This window comes from Natator depressus, chromosome 3, assembly GCF_965152275.1.
Source record: "Natator depressus isolate rNatDep1 chromosome 3, rNatDep2.hap1, whole genome shotgun sequence".
In the NCBI taxonomy this organism is placed as follows: domain Eukaryota; kingdom Metazoa; phylum Chordata; order Testudines; family Cheloniidae; genus Natator; species Natator depressus.
In genome coordinates, this window is record NC_134236.1 from 197,878,039 (window position 1) to 197,899,166 (window position 21,128).

Sequence of the window (21,128 nt, forward strand, 5' to 3'; positions counted from 1 at the left end):
CCAGATGAGATAAGATTCAATGTTACTTGGGTACCCTCGCTCCTTCAGGATCTTTTGACAATCTCAGCCTTCCAGCAGGTCCTTCAACATGGACATGGGCACGTAACTTTAGGCACCCACACGTGAAATGATTGGCCTTCACACCCTGAGCTGCAAAAATGTGGTGCAAGATCAAAAAGTGCTTTTGAAAATCATGCCCCACGTGTTTTCAATGACCTAAAACAATGAAAGGGCATCATTATTGTAAAGTGGTTTGGTTTTGTCCCACAGCCAAATCAAAACAGAAGTACTGAATGCAAAGTTCACGTTGGACTTTGCAGGGTTAAAAGATCATCACACTGCTGAACTGGACAGCTCTTACTCATCTGCCTTCAAACTCACTTAGACACATAGACTTATAGGCTTTAAGGCCAGAAGGGACCATCATGATCATCTAGTTTGACTTCCTGCACATTACAGGCCATAGAACCTCACCCACACCACTCCTGTAATAGACCCTTAACCTCTGGCTGAATTACTTATGTCCTCTGATCATGATTTAAAGACTTCAAGTTACAGAGAATCCACTATATATTCTAGCATAAACCAGAAACTGACCTGAGCCCTCTACTGCAGAGAAAGGTGAAAAACTCCCAGGGTCTCTGCCAATCTGACCTAGGGGAAAATTCCTTCCAAACCCCAAATTCGGTGATCAGTTAGACCCTGAGCACGTGGGCAAGACCCAGCCAGACACTTGAGAAAGTGTACTCAGAGCCCTCCCTATCTATTGTCCCATCACTGACCGTTCTAATCCTCCATGCTATTCCTCTTTGGTCTTGAGCATCTTCCTTTCTGTGGGATCAAATTTTCATGTTTTCTTAATGGTGGGATTGAATTTCACCAAGGTTCGGGTCAGGGGTTAATGCTTTTGCTTTTGTTGAGTGTGTTTTTGCAGTGTATCTTACAGAAGGCTGCCTTCTGCCCAGTAGCTGGGTTGCCAATGTCTTTGACCTAGCCAAAGTGACACATTTTGTATCAAGATAAACCACACCTCAAACATGGTCAGGAGTCAGGACTGTCCTAGGGACCCAAGGAAAAAAATAGCAATCAAATTCCATCTTCTTACGTAGCTTTAAAATAACAGGGCAGTGGACAGATTCAACACTGATTTTGCTTTTGACTCTGAATTTTTAGGATTGAGGTTGCAGGCATGATTGTCTGAGGATCTTTAATGTCCAGTTCACAAAGACAGAAAGCCTGAATGGGGTAAATGTTTTAAAACAAGTACAATTAAAATGAAATGGCCACATGTGTTTCTACTGTAGCATGTTTCTGGCAGTGTTGCTGGTTAAGCACAAGCTCCACCTCCTTCCCCTGGCTCAAATTAAGCTTCCATACCTTTTGTGAAGATCTCAGCTAATAGCATCAGTGAATTTTCATTTAAATATTTTTTTGCTACTCATAAGAGCTCCCAATTGCATTTTGACAGCTTTTACAATATAATCTGCACACATTAGAACAGAACATTCAGTGAATTAAAAAAATTAAAGACAAATCTGGGATCTAGAGAAATCTGCTCTGAAAATAAAAATTAAGCAGATTTCCCTCCCCTTTATTAAAAAAATAACAGAAGCAGAGTGGGTTGAATTTAAAATGTCCTTTCAGCATTTATGTACCACAGCTTGTGATTAGAATGGTTATAACATGGAAGCACAGTATTTTTTTAAAGCGCCAGATTTAAAAATTAATATTAGGTAGTTTAAGGATTAGGGCTCGTCTTCACTATCGGCTAAATTGGCGCCGCTGTGATTGATGCAGTGGCGTCGATTTAGTGGGTCTGGTGAAGATGCAATAAGTCAATGGCAGAGTGCTCTCCCGTCGACATAGCACATTGTAGACACCCACTGTTAATGGATCTAAGCTATGTTGACTTAAATTACGTAGTTTATGTAATTTAACTAGCGTAACTTATATTGACTTACCTCGTTAATGTAGATTGGGCCTTAATAGTGTTAAAACAAAACCTAAACATGGGGACTAAACTACCTAGTCCTCCCTGTCTGTGCTGGAGGATAATGGCAAGGTTTTTGGAGACCAGATTATATCCTCCAAATTAACCTAGTCATCTAGGGCCTGATCCAAAGCCCACGGGAATCAGTGGGCTGTGGATCAAGCTTATCGATTTGATCCAAGTCACACTGACATCACTGACTCAACGCTGATAGACCCTCAGTGGTGTGGGATCAAGCCTCTAGTGCAGTACAGTAGGTTTCAAGTCTAGTACTGGATAGCGATGTTTAGATGACTAGTGCACTCAGTCCATCTTCTCTGGTTCCTCCTACACAAGCTCTCTTCCCTTTGACAATGACACTCCTCCCCTCCTGTCTCCTGCTAGCTGCCATCCTTGAGAGGCAGTGTGTCCATGTGGATAGAGTGCTGGATTGGGACAGCACTGGATTCTATTCCTGGTTCTACCACTGGTCTGCTGGCTGACTCTGAGCAAGTTAATTCACTTTGTGGTGCCTCAGTTTCCCTATCTCCAAAATAGAGATAACAGAGACAATGACCTGCTTTGAAAATCATGTTGAGAGCTACAAGAAAAGGGCTAGGTAGTAACATTATCCTACTTAAAGTTCCATTGCTCTTGTACCACAAGGCATTATGGGGCACTTCAAATACTCATGCTTTCTGGCTTGCTGCCTAATCTTGAAAGTACAGTTTCTAACTCTCAGATGTTGGAGATTAAATAAATATCAGACAATTACTGAATAAAGCTTTTCCCCCTATTTTCCTCCCAAATGGTCATATTGCACTTTTGACTATAAGACACCCAATTTGATGTTGGGGGGTCTTGCCAGGTAGAGCATTTTCAGGTTATTCTACTATTATGGTATTTGGAACTATTGTGGTATGTTCCCAAATTGAAAGTTAGCCAAAATCTGGATTTAGGTTAATAAAAAAAATTCATGTTGAGGCTGTCTTTATACATCAAGAAAAATCAGGAATGAGTAAAACCAAACATTTTATTTTTCTTTGCACTTATCCTTGAAAGAGAAGAGTTTGTCCAAAAGAGAATGATCAAGCTTTTCCTTTTAACGGGATAAACAAATAAAAGGTTCTTCTATCTCCATGTATAATTTTCCTGTAGTGAGATGAAAATATTCTCTTAAAAGTTTAAAATACTAGAGGATAATAAAAAGAAAAGGAGGACTAGTGGCAACTTAGAGACTAACAAATTTGAGCATAAGCTTTCGTGAGCTACAGCTCACTTCACGAAAGCTTATGCTCAAATAAATTTGTTAGTCTCTAAGGTGCCACAAGTCCTCCTTTTCTTTTTGCGGATACAGACTAACACGGCTGCTGTTCTGAAACGTGTCATTATGCGAGGCAGAGGACAACAGTTATCCAAAAGGTCAGTGACTGGTCTTTATAGCTATAATTCCTTTAAATTAGTGTCATTTTCCTCCTAAACAAAGAGAGAGCGGAGGACAGAAAGGAGAGAGAGGCAGAAAAGTAATCTCAGTAACACATGAAAAACAAAGAGCCCAACTTCCCTCAGTAAACTCTTGCTCAGGGTAAAGCTTACCTACTGTTATCACACATTAGAGAGGCATAATAACGGGCATCTGAGGTAACAAAGTCTTCCCACACACTGAGTACCGTCAATCACAGTGCTAATTATTAAAGATATGCAAACAGGATATGGCACTTACAAATCTCGTATATAATTTTAATAGACAGATTGTAAAGTCCAGCCACCTTCAGCTAATGTATATGTTTCTGACAGGAATATCAGTTTAAGGCTTTAGATTTCTGTTAGATAATGAGTAATTTACATCAGTTTCTTGGAGCACTATGATTAAACAGCTTCCCAGCCATGTACATCCGACAAAAGACACTATGCTGCTATAAAATAAATTCAGACAGACAGAAACCAATGAAGAAATCTGACATTTTACTGTTTTGGGGCAGGGTATCTGATGCTAGCAATGACTCTTATTGCAAAATTAAATATCCACTTCATTCCTTCCTGTTTTAAAGGGTTTGTCCTACGATTTCAGAAGCATCTTAATTTTCTACACTAATGCAGCCTGTGTATTTGGTCAGCGGGACTACATAGCTTGAGGGAATTAGTAATAGATATGCACAGCCTTATATCTCTGTATCACTGGTTTAAATTCAAAAAGGCTCAGTATTGACCTGTAGCTCTTGTAACAAGGGTGTGACACACAGGAGTGGTGGTAAGAGACTCAAATATATTTCCACCTGACCTGAATTGGGGTTACAAAAGTTAATACCCTTCACATAACAGGAGTCAGTGGCTACTATTATGCTTACTGCCATCCAGTAGTTCAGTGCTCAAGGTAAGATAAACTGGTGGTTTTAATTCAGTCCTTAGCAGGCAGGTGTCCCCATTATAAAACCATCATCAGCGTTATCGCTAAGACCAAAGGCTGAAAGGAATTGGAGACTGGATTCCCTGGACAGCACAGAGACTATGCAGGTGAGATGAAGGAAAAGGCTTTCAAGAATTAGCCAGCACCGTAATATTTCCTGTTACTGCGAGACTCTGATAGTTAAGTTAGGTTATAGGCCTTGATAGTTAAGTTAGGTTATAGTCTGGCAGTTCTTCTGGTTTCCTCATTGAATTTGATATTCAAATAGCTACAGCGGACAAAAACGCTGGCTTCCAGCTGTGACTGTTAAGAAGGCTCCATCACTTACTACGTGACAATTAGCTGGTGACAATTAGCTGGTTACAGTAGCTCCTGCACCTCTATGACCTCCAGATGGATTACTACTGGGAATGAGTGCACTGGGCTTTAAAACAAGCTCCAGCTGGTCTAAAACTCAGCATCCTGCCTCACAAGCAACATTGGCTGATGAGAGCACATCACTCTGGTCACTACTTTGGTTGTGCATGTCACACAGGTCTGTTTTGAGTTTGAATAAGCCCCTCCCACCCAAGTAACATAAGTTACACCGACCTAAGTACTGGTGTGGACAGCACCACGTTGGCGGGAGAGCTTCTCCTACTGACACAGCTACCGCCTCTCATGGAGGTGGATTTAGTATCCCGACAGGAGAGCTCTCTCCCGTCAGCATAGAATGTTTTCCACAGATGGGGTGCAGCTGTGCCATTGTACCGCTTATAGTGTAGACTAGCTCTAAGCTTAACTTCAAGTATTCAAACTCAACACTCTTCATTGCGGAAGGTGTTCACAATTTGTAGTCCACATTTCTTCATGGAAAAGTATAGCTGCCTGCCTTGTTTTGGAAGAAGGGCCATTTGAGATAGCAATCTCCAGCCAGTCTCTCTGACGTTATGAAGTCTCTGAATCAGGCAGATGGGTTTCTTGTATAAATGATGCATCCCCTCTAAATTTCTAAGATTGCACCAGTATTTCATTTAATTGAAAAGGATTATTCACATCTTTTACATTTCATAAAATAATTTTAAGCCTTTACGCATGACTGCCACCTGCAAAAACAATTCTCTTTAACCCATGTGGAATCAGATATTTATAACTATTCAAAATGGGAAAACAACTAAGATTTCTGAGCTCTCTGAAGTATGCATAATATACACCAGGGGTGGGCAAACTTTTTGGCCCGAGGGCCACATCTGGGTATGGAAATTGTATGTCAGGCCATGAATGCTCATGAAATTGGGGGTTGGGGTGCAGGAGGGGGTGAGGGCTCCGGGATGGGGCCAGAAATGAGATCAGGGTGTGGGAGGGGGCTCCGGACTGGGGCAGGAGGTTGGAGGGGGGGGGTCTGAGGGTGAGGACTCCATCTAGGGGGTGTGGGCTCTGGGGTGGGGCTGGGGATGAGTGGTTGGGGGTGCAGAAGGGTGCTCTGGGCTGGGACCCAGGGGCTCAGAAGGCAGGGATCAGGGCTAGAACAGGGGATTGGGGTGTAGGAGGGGGATCAGGAACAAGGCTCCGGGTGGCGCTTACCTCAAGCAACTCCTGGAAGCAGTGGCATGTCTTCTCTCCGGCTCCTAAGTGGAGGCGCAGTCAGGTGGCTCTGCGCACTGCCCCGTCTGCAGGCACCGCCCCTGTAGCTCCCACTGGCTGCAGTTCCCCACCAATGGGAGCTGCGGGGGTGGTGCTTGGGGTGGGGGCAGCATGCAGAGCCCCTGGATGCCCCTATGTGTAGGAGCCAGAGAGGGGACAGGTCACTGCTTCCGGGAGCCGTGCAAGCCCTGGACCCTGCTCCCTGGCAGGAGCTCGAGGGTCAGATTAAAATGTCTGAAGGGCTGGATGTGGCCCCTGGGCTGTAGTTTGCCCACCCCTGATATACGCTGACTGGAGCACATTGCTAATGGCCATATAACTAGGCAATGCAAGCAGCTCATTAGAGAGAGAGACTGCCACACTAAGGAGCTTTTGTCTGAGGAAGACAGTAGTGTCCTTTCTCCCAGCTCAGTGCCGTGTGTCAGATTCTTATTAGCAGCTGTTCATTTCGGCTCAGTGTGAAGAAAATAAAGATCAAGTGCAGAAAGATTTGTAAGTAATTAGTGGCAGCATGGAGAGCATCCCTGTCTCATTCACTGCCATAGTTCTATGACATGTAGCACGTGATGCAAGGGACCAATGGAAGAGGAAGAATGGTGCAGGCTCTCAACTGAGACCCAGAATGTGACCATGGCCCAGTTACTTAAGTGCTTGAAAATCCCATACCCTAATCTTGCTGTGCCTTAGTTCCTCACCTTTAAAATGGGGAATAATAGTAATTCACTGCCTCCACAGGGGTTTAGTGGAGATCACTGTGCGTGGGACCCAGAGGTTGGGTGAGCCATGTGGGACCTTGACACTGCGGGAATTTGAGGGTGCTGGGCAAGAGCTAATCCTACAGACAGGAGAATTTCCTTATCTGCTATTGCAATGGAACTTTTTAGTAATTAAAACATTATTTGGAAATTCCCCCCCCCCTTGCTCTTTTGCATCCCTCCACAACAGTGAGAAGCGAGCAGCATGGAATTGCACAGCCTCTCTCTCCTAGTAGGGGGTAATACGGGATTGAAACAGGAATGGGAGCTCTCCTTCTACTTTTAATAGCAACAGCCAAAGCGGGGGGAGCACTCTCTATATTTTCAGCAGAGGCAGGGAAGCTGTCCTTCCTCTCCCTCATTTTAACCTCTGCTCCCGAGTTGGAAGTTCAGCTGAGGCAGAGAAGTAAAGGGAAGGACAGGAGCAGGATAGGATATCCTGGAGGAACTACTCTTTCTTTCACCCAAAAGGAGATTGTCATAACGGACCTGGTATTTGCAGATGATGCAACCCTTGTGGCTCAGAGTGTTGAGGCCCTACAGCATCTTATTACCAAGTTCTCCAATTCATGCAAAATCTTTGGGCTAGCAATAAGCTTGAAGAAGACTTATCATGCACTACAGCTCTTCAGAACGAGTTCCAGATATCACCTTAGATGGTATTCGTCTGGATGTTGTTGACCAATTTTGCTACCTTGGCTTTACTGTTACCAGCAATGTAGATCTTGATGCTGAGCTCACTAACAGAATCAGCAAAGCAGCCAGGAACTTTGGTCTTTTGCAAGACAGAGCCTGGAACAATAACAAATTGTCAACTAAAGTGAAAAATCTATATTTATGAAGCGTGTTTTATCCACTCTTGTACTGTATATGGTTCAGAAACATGGATGACTTATGCCAAACAATTTTCATATCACATGCTTCCGTAAAATTCTTTGAATAAGATGGCAAGACAGGGTAACAAATGTGGAAGTGTTAAATAGTACTGGTATGTCATTCAGGGGAATGTTTATTAGTAAGAAAAGACTCGGTGGCTTGGATATGTCAAGTGAATGCTGGATTATAGGATCCTGAAGTGTGTGCTGTACTCTGAAGCTCATGAAAGGTCTAGAAAGAGAGGCAGACCGCTGCACAGACTTTTGATGTTTGCAAAGATGACTTAGATCTTTTGGAATCTCTGTGGATGATTGGGAAAGGAGTGGAGAATGCTGCTCTGGTTGGCGGAGTCAGCTTGTAGATGGAGAGAGGTATTGTGAGGCAGACTTGATCAAGCTTTGTGATGACTGGCATCAGAGGAGGAAAGAATCTGCTGCTTGGATTCAGAGCATAGCTAGTGCATGGGTATGTCCTACCTGTGGACAGGACTGTCACTTGTGCATCGGGCTCAGCACCATCAAAGAACTCATTGGCACACACACCATGCTCTGTAAAGAGTGCCATTGAGTTTTGGCACATTTGCTTGAGCTCCTTAGCCTAGAGATGAATGAATTTGGAAGCCAAAGTGCAACTGACATGTCAAACAGCCCCCAAGTGGCATGGAAATTTATCACAGAAACCTCTGTTCAGCTGCACTGATTTATATTTTTTGGTATTCAACTTTGTCAACATCATTTTACAAGCTATTTCAAAGATCCTGGGCTGAAACTTGACAGTACACCACTGCACTTTCATGATGCACCTGTACAGTTTCCTCAACCACCAAGAACTAATAACATTTATTTATTAGGAAACCTCTCAGATGCTATTAAAGATTATATTGCTTTCAGAGCCTAAGTAAGGCCCAGAGGCTTGACAGAAAATCATTTTAGTCATTAGGTTTCATTCCCCACCTGCCTTAACAGACTGTTTTGATTTTGAAGAGCTGTTATATGTTTCCAGAGATAGTGACTGCTGAAGAGAAGCCAACTCTGGTTTTAAAACACAACTGATGTTTAGCACTGTGTGTTAAGGCATACTATGCATCAATTTGGTACAGTAAGGTTAGAACGATATTGTATCAAATTAAAACTTCTAAGGAAGGATAAGAGAGGCAGGATTTAACGACCCACTGTCACAGTGTGAGTTGGGGATTTACAGGGTTCACCTGGGCCTGGTTTCTATGATCCCACACACTGACTCAAATAGAGCAAGTGAATGAGTGCAGACCTGCTATGAAGTATAAGAGGCAGAACCATTTCTCATTGTGGGAGAGAACGGATAGAAGCAGTGCTGTATCATGTGGCTCTCTATGAACTGGGGAAGTGACTGGAGGAGCTTCCCTGTTGAAAAGGAAGTGCTTCTGTGTATGGAAGAAGGTACTATAGTAAATGGCTCTAGCAAACAGTGGTATAGGCAGCCTACCAATTCAGGGTCCCAGTCTTGGGTATACTCTTCTCCACCTGGATATGAAACAAAAATCTCTGTACTGAGGGGGAGGGGCTGAAGGAGTGTTTTTAGATTAGACTCTTTTCCTTTGCCCTGGAAGGGGAAGAGCTTTATTTTAGCTAGAAATACCCTCTCTCTGACAACCCCACATCAACTGTCCAGCTAGAGGGGACGTTTTGTGATATCGTGTACGGTAAGCTGTTGCTACACCTAATGTGTGGTTACATTTCTTTAGGACTCAAGGGTTAGTACCCCAGGCCAGTGGTTCTCAAACTTTTTTTTTTTGCGGACCACTTGAAAATTGCTGAGGGTCTCGGCGGACCACTTAATGATCTTTCTAAATGTTGTTTGTACCATTAGCTAACTATTGTAAAGCGCTTTGGATAAAAGCACTATAATTAAAAACAACCTTAATAATTAATGTTTTTTTGTTCTACAAATAAAAGCACACAACTCATATTTTAATACCAGAAGTCTTACATTTCTAATGTGATGGATGTGCCCTCTCTTCCCTGCCGCAGCAGCCCCTGAGCTGGGGCTGGGAAGGAGGGCCGTCTCTCCCTGGCAGCCGCAGGCCTGGAGCTGGGGAAAGTCGCCTCTTTCTCTGGCTGCTGCAGCCCTGCACGGCCCAGATTCCCCACACCCCCTCTTCTCACCCCACTGCTCCCTACCCCCTACACCCCCCAAGGCCACCACCTCACCTTATATGCACGTCTTCTCCAGGGTCCTGGCACCTAATTAGTGGAGCCATGCTGGCACAGCTCCACTAATTAGGTGGGTGGCCCTTCATTCTCTCATGTATGGCTGCCCAGGTGTGCATCTTAGAGGGAACTATCTGCGGACCACCTGAATGGAGCTCGCGGACCACAGTTTGAGAACCTCTGCCCTATGCTGATGGGAATCCGAATGACTAGAGCCCTGCATGGATATAAAATTTGTATCTGTGATCCACAAAAATGCTCTGACCGTTCTTTCACTGCAAAAAATATGTAGCAAAAGGAGCAAAGCAGATGCAAAGGCAGAATGCAATTGAGTTTCTCTCTACAAATGTTGACTCAAATTTCTAGCCAATGCATCATTTTAACCCCCACTGAAATCAGTGGAGCTATGCTGACTTACATCAGCTGATGCTCTGGCCTGCTGTATTCAGTCATAATACAGTAAAGTAGTATTTACTTGCCCCATGTTACTCAAAGCATTGCAAAACTGCCTGTTAGTTTGCAGTACTTCTGACAAATTATCCACATGTCTGTGCAAGCACAAAAACTGAGATCCTGCTCCCCCTTAGGGCTTGTCTACATGGAGAACCATTCCTGATTAGTTACATGTGTGGTTGCTCTTAACAGTGTGTATACATGGAGTTAATCAGGAATAGCTATTCTGCTTTAAATCCACACTCTACCTTTATTCTGAATTAACTACTATGTGAAACAAGCCCTTAGAAAAGGTGGAGAGTGATGCTAAGTGAGAAGTTAGTACAAGGGCAAGGTCGCGTGTCAAAGCTCAAGTCTTTAGACTTATGAAGAAAGAGTAGATGCAATTGCCAATGCTGCTTATTACCTTAAATAATCCCTCCTCTTCCTGGGGTAGACTGAGGCATAGGTGCAAGCCAATAGTGCTGCACTGAAATTGCACCAGAATCCCAGCTTTTGTTTTCTACTAAAAGCTTCTAGCCTTTATGGCTGTGAAGAAAATCTTAAACTGCAAGTGTAACCAAAGCAGTGATATGTCTGCAAGTACCTGACGCAATAGCTCTGAGGTGTGAACTGCCCCATGAATGTCAGTGGGTTTACTCCAAGACCCACTACTCTGCTGGAGAGCTCTGCCAACAGCACCCTGGCAGAGTACTATATATGGCAGGAGAAAGAGAGCGCAGGGGGCCTGGGCCCCTCCTCCTCCAAGCAACTACACCCTGGTTGTTGAGGTAAGCTATGCCCTCCAAACCCAATTTATACCTCTACCTCTCTGGGGCTTGGTTCATAGGTATTTTGTGATAATTGGGGTTAGAACAGCCTGGAGGCTGCTCTAGCTAGCTTGTGCCAACAGTCTATGGTCCCCAAGAGACGAGTGCAGTGCACTCTGCCCTACTAGCTGTGGGAAAAGAGGTGTAAGAAGCCAGATATGTTGGCTCTAATACCACCAGTGGGTCCTCTCCACGCCCAGCCCAGGACGTGCAGATGACTTTTGATACCTGAGCAGAGTAGGGTAGAGATTCTGCACCAAACCATTTCTTGTGGCTGCTTGATCTCTTTGAAACAGTATGTTTGGCCCTCAGGCGGAAAGCGCTGGACACCACTGTTTCAGGGATACTTTCTCAGCGTATGTGTGTGCGCATGCTACTGAGCTCATTACCAACTGGGTGATGTGGTGAACAAAGCATACATTTCTGTACCAGTGGGATGTTACATAAGAAAACTCTCCCTTGGAAAGAAACCAGAAAGGCAAAGCAGGAGAGGACACAGCTAGCAAATACGAATTCTGCCTTTCCCGTCCATCCCATGCAAGCTCTATACCATCTGCTGTGAAATAATGGTCTCCTTGCTCTTTCACATCTTATAAACCTACATGTGCAAACTGTTCAATTCGGTGCTTTATGGCATGGCTGAGCCACTCCATAAAGTGGGAGCAGATGCACAGAGACATCAATGCATTGTGGTTCCTGGGTGGTGGAGTACAATGAGATATAGCCGGTTAGGCCCGGCTCCACAAAGGAACTTAGACATTGCAATGCTTAACTTATAGGCGCTTAGAAAATCAAGGGAATGACAACGGGATCCACAAAGACTCAGTTAGGTAGCTAGGCTCCTTATACAAGGAATGGGGAGAGAAAGGTGCCTTGCAATGGGATCCACAAAAGCCATTATGTGAGGCAGGGAGCCACCTAAGTTAGCCAGTGGGAGATGCCAATGAGAGGGGTGTGTCCTAAGCCCAGCCTCTCACAAAGACAGGTGACTATCTCTGCTAGGGATCTACAACCAAGAACCCCTCTCCTGGTGTCAGGTGGCTTAGGCACCTGTGTTGGGTCTTGGGAGAATGCTAGGAGTTGGAGCAGGAGGAGTGGACCACTATGCTATATAATTGTTCTCACTTGTACTCTCTCTGTCCCAATGACTATTTAATTTATTTATACAAGATAGAAAAGTTTCTTCAGGAGAGACTGAGGGAGCCTCATATCAGAATATCTCATAGCTTAGCACTCAACTGAGAGGTGGGAGACCCCTGTTCAAATCCATCAGGCAGAGGGGAGAATTGAATGTGGGAGACCCAGATTCCCGGTGATCATTCTGGCCACTAGGCTAAAAGTTATAAGGTGGACAAAAGCACCACCGCTGGCCAGATCTTGACTGGGACATGATCCAGTGGGCAGTCTCTGAGCATGCCTACTGGATTGGGCCATATGTAGATGGACACTCCTCCACCTATCTTCCCTGGTATGTGGATTGCACCAGGGCTTAGGCAGGACATAGATGTCTGGATGCCCAGAGTAAGGCAGCAGTGCACATGCCCAGAAGCAGCAACTTATGTGCTTAGGGAACTCTTAAAGTAGAAACTTAGGTTTCAAATGAGTGTTGGCCCCTACAGGGTTAGATGGCAGCTAACCAGGACTCTTGTGGATCACAGTGGTGCCTAAAATTGGAACTTAAGTGCCTAAGTATCTTTGTAGATCTGGGCCCTACTGACTATAACTTGACCTAGCTATTCCCCCATCTGGGACCACTTACATTACCTAGTGCTACGTCTTTTTCTACTCTGTGTTCATGACGTGGAGTCAGGCCTGAGGGTTGCTCAGGAGACCTCTGTCTAGCTAGCTTGTGATTTTGTACATTGCCCATTCCAATAGTATCTGAGTCCCTCTGCCCAAAGTGCCAAAGCAACTAAATCCTGGGTCAAGGTAACTTAGCACATGTACATAATTCAGTGAAACTCAGTGCTGATCAGTGCAGAATAATGCACATTGGAAACTACAATCCCAGCTATACGTACAAAATGATGGGGTCTAAATTAGCTTTTACCACTCAGAAAAGAGAGAGACCTTAGAGAGACCTAGAGTCATCGTGGGTAGTTCTCTGAAAACATCTGCTCAGTGTGCAGCATCAGTCAGAATGTTAGGAATCATTGGGAAAGGAATTGATAAGAAGACAGAAAATATCATGATGCTGCTATATAAGTCTGTGGTACACCCACCTATTAAATACTTCATGCAGTTCTGGTTGCCCCATCTCAAAAAGCTATTACGGTCAAGGACGCAAGCCCATGCGCTGGGTGTCCCTACATCTTTAATTGCCAGAACCTGGGACTAGAGACAGGGGATGGATCACTTGATAATTGCCCTCTTCTGTTCATCCCCTCTGAAGCATCTGGCACTGACTGCTGTCGGAAGGCAGGAAACTGGGTCTAGATGGACCATCGGTTTGACCCAGTATGGCCATTCTTATGTACATAGTATTAGAAAAGCTAGGGTCTCCTTCTCCTGAAAAGACCATCCTGCAAGGCCTAATTCAGACCTAGTGTAAGTGAGTACAATTCCACCGCTGTTGCACCCAGTCTAAATCTGGTCCATGATTTAGCATCTGATTTAAGGACAGCAAGATTAGGATTTTGATGTTTTGTGTAGATGAACTGTTCGCTTTTACTATTCTGAATTCCCCAGATCTATAGCACAAGGCCCAAGTTATACCTATACTTCCTTTGTGCGTGGACTCATTCATTTGCTGAATGAAATATGGCATTTAGAAAGGTCTCGAGCTAATCCATCCTTAACTAAGTTTCAGGGGTGACTTCTTCCTTGCCAAGTTCCTTGTCTTTCACAATATTGGTGAATGTTGGTTCCAGATCTGAAGTCCTCTAACAGACAATGGTTTTTCTTCAGAGGACTGGGACAAACCCAACCCTCCTATCCCCAAATTTGGAATCTCTTTGCTACAGGCTTTGAACACAAATTCTACAGCATGGCTGATCTCCTCGTGCTCCATTTTTAGCTCATTGTCACTCTCCCCCTCGCTTGTTAAAATACAAACAGTACAGCTCAGCTTTCAGGTTAGGAACTGACAATCTCTGTAAATCCCCTTCTATTATAAAAAGGTTTATCTGTGGCCAGAGCTCCAGGTCGGCAGGAAAAACAAGCAAGTTATTTGTTTTAAATACACCTGGTCACTAATTCTGCAGCAGATAAACCTATGGGGATTGTTATGCAGGGAGGGGACAAATTATGTGGGGCCTTGAAGGAGTAGCAGCACAAAATTTAACTGTAATTAAGGAGAAGATTTTTTTTTTCAAAGTCTTAAATGGGAGGTGGGCATCCAGTTGCCTTTTGTATCTCTGAAAATCTCCCCTTTAAAACATTAGCTAGCAACAGCTTTGTGTGCAAAAAACTTATTGACTTCACAGTTGAAAAGGCAAAGGAACGGTTGAAATGGAGTCCACCTATTTCACTTGTATTTCAGAACCATCAAGTTACAACAGGTTCTCTTTGAAAGTACTAATTCTGCTAGCTTTTTTTAATTTTAAGACTGGTACAAAATCTTGCCCTGACCACCCTGGAGAACGAAGTGCCCACAGAACAGGTGCAGCAAGGCAGCAATGCCAACTTCTCTGCTAACGTGCCTCAACCCTGATTTAGGGTTGCTAACTGGCTAATCAGACAAACCCAAACATCCTTGCCCCACCCCCTGCCCCGAGGCCCCGCACTTTCACCAGGTTGGGGGTGGGGCTAAGGGGTTCAGAGTGTGGGAAGGGGCTCTGGGCTGACCCTGGGGCAGTGGATTGGGGTGTGGGAGGGGGTATGGGGTGCGGGCTCTGGGATGGAGTTTGGGTGCAGGAGGGGGCTCAGGGCTGGGGCAGGGGGTTGGGGTGCAGCTGGCACATCCCTGCGGCCCCTGGGGGGAGAAGGGGGCTCTGTGCACTGCCTGCGCCCCCAAGCACCGCCTCTGCAGCTCCCATTGGCTGCAGTTCCCGGCCAATGGGAGCTGCAGAGTTGGGGCTTGGGGTGGGGGCAGCACGCGGACCTGCCTGCCCCCCCTCCACCAGGAGCTGCAGGGACGTGCCAGCTGCTTTTGGAAGTGATGCAGATCCAGGGCAGACAGGGAGCTTGCCTTAGCCCTGCAGCGCCATTGGAATTTCAGCACCTAAAATCTCCCAGTTTGGCTTCGATAGCCTCCAGGAGATAGGGCCTGATTCCAGAAGACTCCCGGCAAAACTGGGAGGATTGGCAACCCTACCCTGGTCTCAGGGCCGTCCTTACCCGTACGCAGCTGCGTAGGGCACCAGGAGATTGCATGCTGCTCCAGCCCCTGCTCTGGCTCATCCCGCCCCACCCCTTCCCAGCCCCTGCTCTGCCCCAGCCCCGCCCCCAATCCCCTGAGGAGTGCAGCAGGGCTGCACTGGAGGGTGGTTCCCCTCTGCCCCCCAGGCCAGCCCCGCCCCCCCACTGAGACCTGGGCCCAGCCCCCCTGCAGAGGCCTGGCCCGCCCTGCCCCTTGCGGAGGCCTGGGGCCAGCCCCCCCGCTCAGGCCTGCTCCCCCATGGGGGGGGCGTAGGGCCCCAGAATTGCTAGGGACGGCCCTGCCTGGTTTGAGGGGCCATCACCAAGGGCATGAGGACAGTTCAGTCTCTGGTCATTATTCATTATCTGTATTATAACAGAGCAGGATCCCATTGTGGTAGGCACCGTACAAATACAGAACAAAGTTAGTCTCTGTCCCAAAGAGATTACAATCTAAATCCAAATAAAATACCACTACCAGACATAATCTTGTTCTCTGCTAAGGTGAATCTCCAAGTAAACGGTCAGTGGTATAGCTAGTAGGGGTCTTTCATATTTGCTTGACTGTGAAAGATTCTGCTCTTTCACAGTCAATCTTCAGAAGATTCTGCTTCTGAAAGAGCCCTGCTTTGTGCTCTTTGTGGTGTGGATTTTACACCAGTGCCACTACCTGGAGTTGCTCATGATCACATTTCTGAGAGTAGACTGACCAACACTCCAACCTGGGCCCACCTGACATGGGATCCGTCACCCACTGAAGTGAACAGGAACCCTTCCTTTGACAACAACAGGCACTGGGTCAAGCCTTTAGCCATCTCAGTGCAGAGCAAGATTCAGTAGTGTTGCACGTGTTTGTACTTGAGCTGAAATTTTGTCTATGTAATCTAAAATCCCAATATTTGGAAATCATGTCATCTTTTACACACAACAAGCAAGTCCCAGCGGACTGGAAGTATCTGCTAAAAGCTAGATTCAAAGCCACAAAGAAAATTCTGAAATCCAGAGTGCTAATGTTGCTTGAATGCAATATTTTGGTCTGTGTGGTGGGTTTTTGTTTTTTTTTTGTTTTTTTTGTTTTTTTGTTTTTTGTTTTTTTTTTTTTTTTTACAGGCCAGCATGTATAGTCAGTGTAATTGAAAGACAATAGATACCTACATCTAAATATCTTCTTGTGGCTTTTTAAGATGACCTTGAACAAGTTCATTCCACTCAGTCACTAAGACTATGATTTCAGTGATGTAAACCAGGTTTAATAATGGAAGTTTTTATCTTATCCCAAGCGGAAAAAATGACCTTGCTTGAAAACAATTCACAGTTTTCAAGGTTGCCTTCAGCTGTTTATAGTTTCCAAGAAACAATTACTCCCTGCATCTATGCCTTCCTCGTAAAGGCCACTAAATATTCACCCTGGGCTTACAGAAGTGTCTGTGATTCTGGCTGTGGTATCTGGCAGATGTTTTCCTTGGTGACTTGAAAGTGTTAATTCCACGTGGGTCACAAGCTACAGGATGACTTCATCACACAATCAAAAGCTAATAATAGGGAAGCAAGAAAGCAGACAAGTGTTATATTTGAAAAACATGATGTTTCCTGTGCTTCTGGCAAAATACTACATATGTAACTGAAAAGGGCAAATCACTAGAGTCTTGGATACTGAAAACATGCCACCAAACCACTGTTAGTCTGCTTGCCTGCCCCTCTCCCCTCTCCCATCCTATCCCCCCCCCTTTTTTTTTTTTTGAGGGTGAGTGGGAAGGCAACAATTGCCAATAATAATTAGTGCTTCATACGTTCAAAGCACTGTGCAGATACTAATCATTATTTGCAACAGTCATGTCAGGTAGAGATCTTCCCCAGTTTAGACAGAGAAACTGAGGCAGAGACTTGAAGTGATGAGGTCAAGGTCACGTACCACATCTATTTCCTTGCCCATTATATAAGCAATATATTTTTAAGCCTGGAAGCGTAATGTGATTTTTTTGGCAAAATCATCTCTAGCCCAGTTTCCCATGGGCTATTTTGTTTAGGATTCAACTTTCAAAAGGGATTAGTGACTTTTGGGATCTCAACACTTGAATGCCAAACTTGAGTCTTTATAAAGGTGTCTAATTTTCAGAAGTGTGGAGCACCTATTCTCTGAAAATTGAGGCTTTTTAAGGTGTCTCCATTTGTGCACCGAAAGTTGCCCTTGAAACAAAACAAAAAATTGCTACCTATATTGGCCCCAATTTTGCAAACACTTAGACATGTAACTTTGCTCATGTGGGTAGTCTGACTGACTTCCCTGGTACTACTCATGAGAGTAAAGTTAGAAATGTGTGTTAGCAGAATAATGGTCACATGTTTTTAATTGTTGCTATGATAAATGAAGGCAGGGAGAGAAGCTCCCTTTTATGGGCATCCAGCCAGCCAGTTAGCTGTAAAATCCCTCTTGGTAGCTGTTCTCTGCTTGCTTTACCTGTAAAGGGTTAAAAACTCCCCCAGGTAAAGAAAAGGGAGTAGGCACCTGACCAAAAGAGCCAATGGGAAGGCTAGAACTTTTTAAAATTGGAAAAGAAGCTTTTCTTTTTTGTCTGTTGTGGTTCTCTGGGAAAAAGGGGAACCGAGGGCAGCAGGAATGCTGTGTAAAGTTTCAACCAGGTATGAAAAATCATCTTTCATACCTAGGAGGATTCACTGGGACAGGGAATGTTTAGATAGAAGCGATTAGGTTTATTTCCTTATTTTGGCTTGTGGATCTCCTCTGAGCTAACCCCAGATGCTTTTGTTTGCTTGTAACCTTTAAGCTGAACCCCCAAAAAAGCTATTTTGGGTGCTTAATTTTTGGAATTGCTCTTCTAAAAATCTAGCAAAAGCCTAAATTCCAGATGTATTTTCTTTTTTTGTTTTTAATAAAATTTACTTGTAAGAACAGGATTGGATTTTTGGTGTCCTAAGAGGTTTGTGCACATATTGTTTGATTAGCTGTCGCCACCAGTTAATTTCCTTTGTTTTCTTTCTCAGCTCTTCTCTGGAGGGGGGGTGAAAGGGCTTGAGGGTACCCCAAAGGGAGGAATTCTCAAGTGCTCCTTCCTGGGTCCAAGGTGTTTTTTTGCATTTGGGTGGTGGCAGAGTTTACCAAGCCAAGGTCAGAGAAAAGCTGTAATCTTGGGAGTTTAATAGAAGCCTGGAGCGGCCAGTATTAATTTTTAGAATCCTTGCAGGCCCCCACCTTCTGCACTCGAAGTGCCAGAGTGGGGAAATCAGCCTTGACAGTTGCTGTTTAATTCCTCTTTATGTTTGAGTGGGAGGAATTAATGTCAGATATTGAGCATTGTAGTCAGCCCCCAAATTTTGGGGGTGATGGTAATATGTCTTGTGGGGGGGGGGGGAGGAAGAGGGGCTAGGGAGGCTGACTGGTGCTCCAGCTCTCTTCCTTTTTAAGAAAAGCACAAGTGAGTAGTGGGGACCTGGCATATCCCCTTAAAACCCCCTCCACACTCATGTATGCAAAAACTCAAGCACTGACTTCAGTTGTAAACTCCTCCCATAATCAACAGTGGAAAGAATTAAAATGGCAATACCCAACGCAATCACATGGAGAACATTAAACTTGACCTTATTCTGACCATATATAAAGTGACAAGCAAATCTTATTTCAGCATAACAGTCATTCCATACAAAGCCCTATTTTTGACTCACTTTTAACGTGCTATTTTAAAAAGAAGATACAGCAAAACAAAACAATCTTATTCCTGGAGCGGGACAAAGGCATGAGTAACTCTGGCAGGGTCTGCATCCAAGAGAAATGATCACAAGTGGCACAACAAACAAGATGGAGAAAGGCATTTTTGGCCCCTGGAGGTACCTGTGATTTCAGGTGCACTATGGGATCTAATTGTTTCCCTGGTGCAAACCTCCTTAAGCACTCTAGTTGCTACCTTTAACCAGCCAGTTATACCTCTGCCTTAACTGAACTGAGCTTTGGCCAGTTTGCTTTCATCAGTCTGCATCTTGGGAAACCAAAGACCCTGCATCATCTGGGCCTGATGAGGGAGACAGAGCTTTGGTTGGGCACAGTGTGTGTGTGAATTGCTGCTAAATGTTTCCTTTTTCTTAAATGGTCATCAGCCTAGACTGAATCAGAGTGGTGGCGGATTTGAACTCCGCCGATTTCCGCACAAGAGCTGTCAGGGTGGATGAGTTACGGCACAATACTGCCTTCTGGTATTTCTCCATGGTCTCCACACCTGCCAGAGTCCACAGCGGAGTCAAAGCCTGGTGGTCAGCAATAGTTGTGGCTGACAGATGTATGGTCACCTGACCTTTGCCAAACATAACCAGGGGATCATCCTCCACCAGATCAACAAGAAACCTAGTGACGCGATAGCATCTTGTCTTGGCACTCCTGCCATCTCAGCAGCTTTGACTAGATGGGCAGCTAGATATAGGACAATTTAAAGATCAGGCTTAATGACTGATCATTTGAGAGATGCTGGGGAAGTGTTAGTATCTCCATCTATCGCCCAGGTCTTCTGCGTACAAGCCACAGGAGGCTCTCTCCAGGGTCAGGGCATCCTCACAGTGCTGCAGAGTTAGTGTTGCAGCTCCAGCTCTGCCCCCTACACCCTGCTGGTCCCCAGCTGCCAGACTGGTCGACCCCTGGAACTATTGATATAATTTAAAACTGCCTTTCGGTGGCTCTAAATTACAGATCAGAGACCAGCCCAAGATCAGATAAGCACAAGCACCACTTTCATATGTCCCTCCTGAGCTGCACTGGGCATGGTCTGGACGTAGAAGAGAATCTAGGCCATTACCTCATCACTTCATTTTACTAACCAGGTGGATCATGGGGCCAACTTACAGGTAAAATCCCCAAGTTCTCCCAGCAACTTTGGAAATTCTGTAAAATGAACCAGTCATAACTCAACCAAAGGGATGCAAAAAATCCCATATGAATGAGTGATCGTATTTGCAAAAGAGGTCAAAAATTGTGACATGTGCAATAGTTATGTTTCCAGCGGGTGGTATCACAGATTCACCAACCACTGTAATTTCACCAAATTGTTTATCACCTTTTATTTAACAACTGCTTTCCAAATTTGGCAAAGAGACTATTCATTGTTGAGGGGCAGTCATGTGTCGACTGAGAATTCAGTCCTCTGAACCACTACTGAGAGGAAAAGGTTTTAAACTGAAGGAATAGATTGCCCCTTACACAAATAATGTCAGAAGACTGAATGGTCTCTGCTCAGACTTACTTTTTTTTTTTTTTTAAATCTCTTCAGGCTGAGACCACACATGGAAATCTTCAACCCAAATGAAGATCTTTGTCAGAAAGATGTAAGCAAGTATACATGCAAACCAGAGTGGGATTATAATGTTATTCTGTATGTAACCCCAATTATAGTATTAACTACACATTATTTATAATCTCTACAAGCAGAAAGGGTCCAGTCCTGCAACACTTAATCATGCAAAGAGACCAAGATCACTTGAGTAGCCCTAGTCACTTCTTACACGTAAAGACTTATCTATTACTGAAAGCATTGCAGGGTGTGTACAATAGTTTATAAGACCAAGTAGAACTAACTGAGCTCCAGGTAGTGCACCCAGGATGGGGTCTACTGCTGAGTCTATCCCCAGGCCAAAGGTTAGATTCTCAAGTGAGCCATACTTCCATGCACCCCTCCCACCCTTTAGAGCAATTCAGGATCGTGCTCTATGGTAGGGCTACTGGAAATGGCCGGAGTAAACCCAATGTAA

At 44.7% G+C, this 21,128-nt stretch overlaps 1 protein-coding gene across 2 annotated transcripts in view; it reads right to left on the bottom strand.

The window, feature by feature from the left end:
- The window catches only part of ISM1 (isthmin 1), a 68,930-nt gene that overhangs the window by 21,719 nt on the left and 26,083 nt on the right, over nucleotides 1-21,128 (bottom strand). The window lies entirely within an intron of this gene.